Source organism: Triticum aestivum, chromosome 3A, assembly GCF_018294505.1.
Source record: "Triticum aestivum cultivar Chinese Spring chromosome 3A, IWGSC CS RefSeq v2.1, whole genome shotgun sequence".
In the NCBI taxonomy this organism is placed as follows: domain Eukaryota; kingdom Viridiplantae; phylum Streptophyta; class Magnoliopsida; order Poales; family Poaceae; genus Triticum; species Triticum aestivum.
The window spans coordinates 729,348,775-729,356,713 of record NC_057800.1 but is presented as its reverse complement, the minus strand read 5'-3'; the positions used below and the strand labels follow the sequence as shown (position 1 = coordinate 729,356,713).

The window sequence follows — 7,939 nt, the reverse complement described above, 5'->3', positions numbered from 1 at the left end:
CATGTCATGTAGAAAGCCTTGCATCTCTGTATGAGTGTGACTAACCTCTTTTTCTTTCTATTCTGCAGAATAAGCATACTCCAGATGTGAAAGATCAACTGGAGAGAACACCGTTCCAAAGATAGCAACAGCGTTACTGTTGATTATTACTATTATGTTGCAGTTTCAACTGTATCTGAGCAATAGATGTACTGTATAGAGACCGTGTCAATTAATCCGGATCGAAGGGAGTATGTATTTTATGTGTACTTGTAAGGAATAAAATTACCACGATCTAAATATCCAGAGCGCGCATAAGTATCTGACTGCGTGCGCTTCTCCATTCCCTCGGGTCTCTCTTATTCGACATGGCTCGACCAAGCGCGCATAAGGCTAGGGGCAAGCCTCCGCACTGTGCAACCATCTGCTTATGATACACAACCCAAAATGCAAGTAAGTCCTGGAGCAGTTGTTGCCACAAGAGTGGTATTTACTAGAATGTGAAAAACTAAATAGATACACCTAAACACAAATACACAAGTATTTGATCAGCATACCTGCTTTGCAATATGATGAACTTGAGGATGATCGTCCATGATTCCAATCCCAACCTTGTCTTTGAAGAGTCTCCATGCATCCCCTTTTTGCAAAGACTGCATCTGGATGATGTTGGCGGCATGACACCCCATGAGGGCACATGCAGCCTGACTCCTCGTCGCCAAGATAATCTTTTGCTGCCTATACGGTGATATTGGCACGCCAACAGCCCACCAATTAAGGGGCTCTCTTATGTCATCCAATAATAACAAGAAGCTCTTGTGTTGAAGATACTTGAAGATATGTGTGGCTCGGGACAACTCATCTAGTGATGACATCATGGCCAAATCAAAACCTAGATTGATGCTGATAGCATGTTGCACATTGTTCAGCACATATCCGGTTCCAGCCCCAACGAACATAATGTGATCGAAGCAATTGTTACATGTGTAAGTATCACGCACGAGCCTGAGCAGAGTTGTCTTGCCCACGCATCGCATGCCCCAAATCCCCATCAGTAGGGACTGGGTGTCGTTGGCCTCAATGAAACATCGCACCTTCTCAGAGGAGTTTGTCATTTCAGGCAACCCATCATCTTGTGGGTGCTGCGGCTGGTCATGGGAGACAGTGCGCCGCTGCAGCTTCAACACCTGTCTCTTTGCATGGCTGCGGCGCGACCGCTTTTTCTTTTGTGGCAACAAAATATCAATTTCATCATATCTATTGATGATTGTAGGCCAACCTTCACGGTAGAGTTCCCAGGCCTTTTCTTCATTGAAGCACTCCATTTGGATGATATTTTCACGGCGACATTTCATCTTGTGACACAAGTCCAGGTTTCGTGTTGTTAACACAACTTTACGCCATGTTTTGTGTTCCAAACCTCTCTGGAGGGAGACCACAACTCTCCCCAGTGGAAAGGGGATGCCCACAACTCCCAAATCAAGATACTCCCATAGATCATCCAACAGCAATAAAAAGCTTGTATCATTGAGGTGGTCACAGATGATATTTGCTTGGGAAGTCTCATTGTGCGTTATAGATAGTCGCATAAAAGTGGCAATAGCTTCTTGCACCTGACTAACTGTACATCCAATGCCAGCACGAACAAACATAACTTCTAAGGAATTGTAACCATCCTCTGAACGAGAATCACTAATGAGCTTGAGAAGGGATGATTTTCCCACACCACCCATGCCCCAAATCCCCAGCAATCCGGCAGACTCGTCGCCTGTGGTCTTAATGAAACCAATCACCTTCTTCATGTAGAAGTTAATTGTTCCCTGCAAATTATCTTTCGGGTGCAGTAAGCTGTCTCCTTGAATGAGGAGACTACGCCTTGTTGAGCAGCTGCCGTGCTTTCTTGCCTAGGTAATTCAAGTCATACCCACCATACGCAACCCTAATGGCTCGCTCATTGTGTTGCAAATCGTCCACACTCTTCAGCCAATAAATGCATTGTTCAGAACAAGGGAGTGTATCCAGACGACGAAGGGCGGTTTGCATCACACATAGCTTTGCGACTGCAACTGCAAGATCCCCCACCATGTAGCGATAATAGCATGTAACAACAATAATATGACCGTAAATGCCAAAAATGGAGCCAAACGTATTCGCAAGGATGTCCCATGCTACTTCTGGAATCATCCCATACATGTGGATGATAAGTTTAACAATAGAAACGAAAAAGATGCTCCATCCTATGTGGTTAATCATTTCTGTAATTCTCCCATACATGATGATGAGTATGAGAGTAAGAACGAAAATGATGACCCACACTGCTGGTTTCATCTTCTTTAAACTGCTTGATTCTCTCCTCTAAACTCAATTACTTGAGATGTAAGGTTTTCCACAGATCCGTTCAGAACGCTCATACATGGGCATAGGCCAAAGCGCCCAACAAAGCATTCTGCAATCAAACAAGCAGATCGGCAAGCTAGGCCAGAGGAGGCGCGGGAATTTTGCAGAAAAAAAAGGATAACTAAAGAGACGTATATGCAAGGAGGAAGGAGGTAATACTTACGTACATCAGGAATTCGATAGACATCCTAGATCAGTGACATTCTTGGGATGAAGATGAGATCTATGTACCCATCCAAGTTCTTGAAACTCTAATGTCTATGTGACTTGCTTATTTTCTCACAAGAGAAAAGTGATATGCTTGGTGGCTTTTGTATTATGGCTGGTTTACTTGAATGTTACCAACTGCTCCTGCTGCATGATCTGTTCTGTACAATGTATGACCAGGCTCTCGCGCCCTTTGCATTTGGGTGGCCGGACGACAGCATTAAACCAGGCTGTAGATTAATGAAGCCAGCCATGCTGTAAAATGAAAAAAAAAGCTATCAAGAAAGAACAAAAAGCCTGCCATGACACTGACCTATAACCGGCCGGTAATCTAAATAAAAGAGGGAGACAAGGCCCTAAATAACGTCTGTAGGAGGCATTGTTGGGTTAGGCCAGATTCGACTGGGAACAGACTGTAATCCATCTGTAATAAACCGAAATCGCTGAATATGGCCAAAATATTTCTGAAACCGAATTTTTAAAACTACGTCTGAGGCCAACTCGGTCGACAAAGCGAATGTGCCGCCCAAATATATGTTGGGCCATTAAGTAGCTTAGCCTCAGCCATGAAGAAGCTGTCAAGTTGAATTGTATTTTGTGTTTGTAATTATTCTATATTTATTTGAGATGCTGACAAATAATTTTTTGTCTACCTATTGCTACAGAAGATGTAACATACATTTTCCGAGGAATAATTAATTTTGCCGCGAAAGCCTCGGTTTGTCCGCCACAACCTAACCACCGGGCTAAACCCCAAAAGCTGTGCTTTTTCTAATACAGTGGTTCCAAGTCGCTACTGACAAGGAGAATGTAACAATTGGAAGTAGAAATAGATGCATAAACTCTCCTTTAAGTGCTAATAACCAGCTGCGCCATAGTCTACTGTTTGCAGGACCTTATATTTAAATTTGATGAACAGAATTTAGAGGAGAGTAAGGAGTAAGTGTGAAGAAGATGGAGCTTGACCCAAAAACATGGATCAGCATTGCTGCTATCTGTGCTTCGGTTCTCGTGGCTATCAAGTGGTGGGATCCCATAGCAGTTTATCTTGGATACTCCTTCGGCGTTCACCGCCATGTGGAGGATCTTTGAAGAAAGGTGGAGATGCTGGGCGTGATGCAAATCAACCTCCGCTGCCAGGATCCCTTCCCATCTTCTGCAGAGCGCATCAGATGGCTCCAGAGCGTGGATGATTTGCAAAACAAAGAGGGAGAGATCAAGATTAGGCTTCACAAGTACAGCCTATCTTATTTTAAGAGGTGCTACATCGGTAGGGAAGCCTATAGGGAGCTCAACAAAGCCAATGAACTCATCAGCCAAGGCGACAAATTAATGTCAGAGGTAAAGGCAAGCCCACGTCCTGTCCGCCATGTCCAGCCACAAGAGCTGCGAGCTCCATTGCCGGGGATGGAGGGCTCGTATAAGAAGGTGCTCGATTTCATTAAGGACAATAATGCAGAGTCTGCATTGCTTAGGGTTTGGGGCATGGGAGGCGTGGGCAAGACAACCCTTATCAATCTGGTAAGTGATTCTCGTTCGAAGTATCATGATGATTTCGCCGAAGTACTGTTTGTTCAAGCTGGCAAGGGATGCTCTACAATTGCTGATTTGCAAAAGGCTATCGCCATTAGTATAGCATTACCTCAGATAGGCAACCAAATTTCCCAAGCAAATATCATTCATAACCACCTCAGGGATAAGAGCTTCTTATTGTTGGTGGATGATCTATGGGAGGATCTTAATCTGGACGAACTAGGCATCCCCTCGCTTGATGTAGTACAGCCACACCGGCGTAAAGTTGTGTTCACAACTAGAAGCATGTGCGTGTGTAGCAAGATGGGATGCTGCTGCCCTGAGGATACCATCCAAATGAAGTGCTTGAGTAAACAAGACGCATGGAATCTCTTTGCTCAGAAGGTGGGAAGTGAAATCTTTGATGATAAGAAAATTCATAATCTTGCGAAAGAGGTTAGTTCCGCATTAACTCCAGCCCAAGGCAGTGATATTGATGAATTTAATTAGTGAAGCTTTTTTATACAATACTAGTTTGTTAATGATAGTGAATCATTAATTTAGGTTGTAGAAGATTTAAATTATCAGTGGAATATACATTGTCTACATATGCATTAATGATCTTCTAGAATTTTAATCATTTATGACAACAAAAGATGATAAGAGAGGCCAACAAAGTTTTTTTAGTTGAGGCTGCCAAAGTTAGAATGTGAAAGCTGCCAAAATTATAATTATTTGTAAAAATAGAAAGATTTCCAAGGATATAAACATATTATAATTCTTAAAAGCTAATTAAATTATAAAAATTAATATATTTAAACAGTGGGTGTAACTTAAAATATTATATACGTATAAAGTAGGCCTTTTTTGTGCCGCACGATAGTGGTGTCTGCAGATACTGTTGATAGCAACATTTCTGCCTATGATTGTAGTTCAATTTTCTTTCCTTCTAATTGCATAAGTATACTTTTCTTTTGCCGTGGTTTACCACATCCACTTCGTACAACCATATCTTACTTATGTAACTAAATATTCGACAGATAGTTGAGGAGTGCAACGGCTTACCAATGGCTTTATGCACACTCGGTAAATTTATGTCGCCCAAGAAAGATCACAGGGAATGGAGAACCGCCAGAGATCTGCTGAGGAATTCAAAACTCCATGAAATCACTGATACCCATGAAGATTTATTCAAACATCTACAAGAAAGTTATAATAATCTGACAGCTGTTATGAAGAAGCGTTTTTTGTTATGTTCTTTATGGCCTGAAAATAAGAACATACCAACGAAGATACTTATAAGGTGGTGGATAGGACTTGGTTTGTTAAATGGTCCTGATCCCAGTGATGTGGGCTATACCCTCATTAATGACTTAGTGCGTGCATCCATGTTGGAAAAAGGTGACACTAGCATTGACTCCACAGAAAATTCACATGTGAAGATGCACACCATGATGCGACTGATGGCTATCTGGATTGCGAATGAACATGGATACAAGACCAAGTGGTTACAAAATTCCCCATATAGAGCACCCTTGGCCAAAGAGATGTGGCACACTGTGGAGAAGGCTTGGGTATCAGAGGAAGACACATCAAGATGGTGTCAATGGTCTTCCAACGTTTGTTTCCCAGAACTCAAGGTGTTGGTGGCTCAACATGTCTTCTCGCTTAAACTCATTCATTACTTCCAAAATATAACCTTTTTAAACTTGGAGGGGACGGAAATAATCGGATTGCCTTTTGAGGTATGCTCATTAACCGAACTGCAACATCTCAATCTTTCTGCAACAGCAATTGTTCTCTTGCCTCTAGTACTGAGAAAGCTTTCAAAACTCAAATGCTTGTACATCAGAAATAACATGGTTCTTCAAACAATACCAGAAGAGCTTATCTTGGGACTCAAAAGTCTTCGAGGGCTGGACCTTTTCCATACTGGTGCTAGTTTCCCTAACGTCCTGCAAGAATTTGCGAGCTCCACCATAGATCTGGACATGCTCGGCTATACTGTACAAACAATAGCAGAGATAACACAACTGGGACAATTGAAAAGGGTGTGCACACAGGCACTCTGCATGGACCATTTTGAAGATGAGAAATATCCGGATATTATTAACTTGCAAATTTTATCCAAACTACAAGAGCTGCGAGAATTAGCCATTGTAGAGAGCTCTCACAGTCAGAAGTTATTGGTAGCTGAAGGTGGCCCTAATTATGATCAATGGCTACTCCCTTACATGGAAATCTTTGAACTGAACAATCTTCTAGGGCTAGAGAAAGTGACGTGGAAAAATGCAGGGATGGACATCAGAGTGGTTAGTATCTATAAATGTGATAAATTAAAAGATGTGACATGGGTTCATCACCTTGAACACCTTGAGCAGCTCACAGTTGCACACTGCAAGGAAATGGAAATATTGATTGAAACTGGAGAATCGCCACAAGGTGTCAACATGAAGCAAACGACGTCAAAAAGTTTTCCTCGGCTGATAAAGCTTAAATTGGAAGAGCTGCCAAAGCTATCCGTGATATGCAAGCAAGCATGTGAATTTGAAGAGTTGTCTTATATTTGTGTAACTCGGTGCGATGAAATGAAGGATATCCAAAATCAAAAGTACAAGCAGAGTATGATCAAGATAGATTGCAGCGAAGATTGGTGGAATCGGAATAGCTCAGGGAGATTTATTCCCTACTTCGATCCAACATTTTCCTCCTAGCGGGCCAAGGAGAAAAAAAACATTTGTGCGTGCTTTTGGCCTCGCTTTTATCATGTTATAGCCATCTTGTAATTTCAAAAGTGCTGACAAGCTGTCAATTATGTTTCTCACGGATTGCCTCTATAAATGGAGTACTGATGATATCACTTCACCTTTGATTACATGTAGAAACGTTGCATTTAGAGACTTGTCAATAACATGGGCACATGCTTGTATGCCCATCAAAAGTGTTTCTTTGTTTGTGTTTACTACTGTCTTGCATCGGTAATTAATGTCTTAGCATCAGCAAAGTAAATACATTTTTCCATTTATCTTTTCACTTGATTTGTGGAAATTCTAATTCGAACGATTTTGTGTTTGTACGCAAGGTAGAATGCAAGAGCGTGCAAGCTTCCAGGCTTGAGACTTGGTTTTGCTCGAAACAACGAATCCCCCGTGTGGCAAATTCTACTGGATGCCTATGTCATGAAACCTATATCTGAAGTTGATTATGTTACGGATAAAGGAAGCACTGCATACAAGTGTACACCAGTGCAAAAACTTGTTTCCATAAATTCTTTTTTTATCTGTCTATTTGGCCATTACATCTTGTGCAATGTGTAAAAACCTGAACCTTTATTGTAAGGAAAACCTGAATTTGTGTGAGATGCGGTATGATGTACGCTTGAGTTTTGCTGTTCCTTTCAGACCATGTTCTTAAATTCCACTTTTTGTGTCTTAGATTTTGGGTATTGCCTTCGTTGCAATGAACAGAAAATTAAAAACTGATGTCATATGTTGTATATGGTCTTGTAGTGTCGTGTACCCGGCAAAAATATAATTCAAATTTAAAACTGTTCGTAGGACTGTAGCAACAGCTTCTCAACAAATGTGACAATGCGGGTCAAGTAAGTTCAACACCCTAGCAGCTTGCTGTTAAATACAGAGAATTTGATTATAATATCACTATAGATAAAAAGCAAGTGGACTGATGCCTACATCTCATCCGAATGTTTTGCCTGATCGACTGGAGTTATAATTGACATGATCCATATATATATATATATACCAACTTTATGAAATGCCAATGTTGCCCTTCTCTCACTGTTTTTATTGACAATGAACTGTTGGAGTTGTGTCGAATATAGTGT

At 41.4% G+C, this 7,939-nt stretch overlaps 2 pseudogenes; one reads left to right on the top strand and one right to left on the bottom strand.

The window, feature by feature from the left end:
• Positions 1–274: 274 nt before the first annotated feature.
• LOC123057296 (uncharacterized) lies at positions 275–2,064 on the bottom strand (annotated as a pseudogene).
• A 1,473-nt stretch (positions 2,065–3,537) lies between these two features.
• Positions 3,538–6,809, top strand: LOC123057295 (disease resistance protein RPS2-like; annotated as a pseudogene).
• The last annotated feature ends 1,130 nt before the right edge of the window (positions 6,810–7,939 follow it).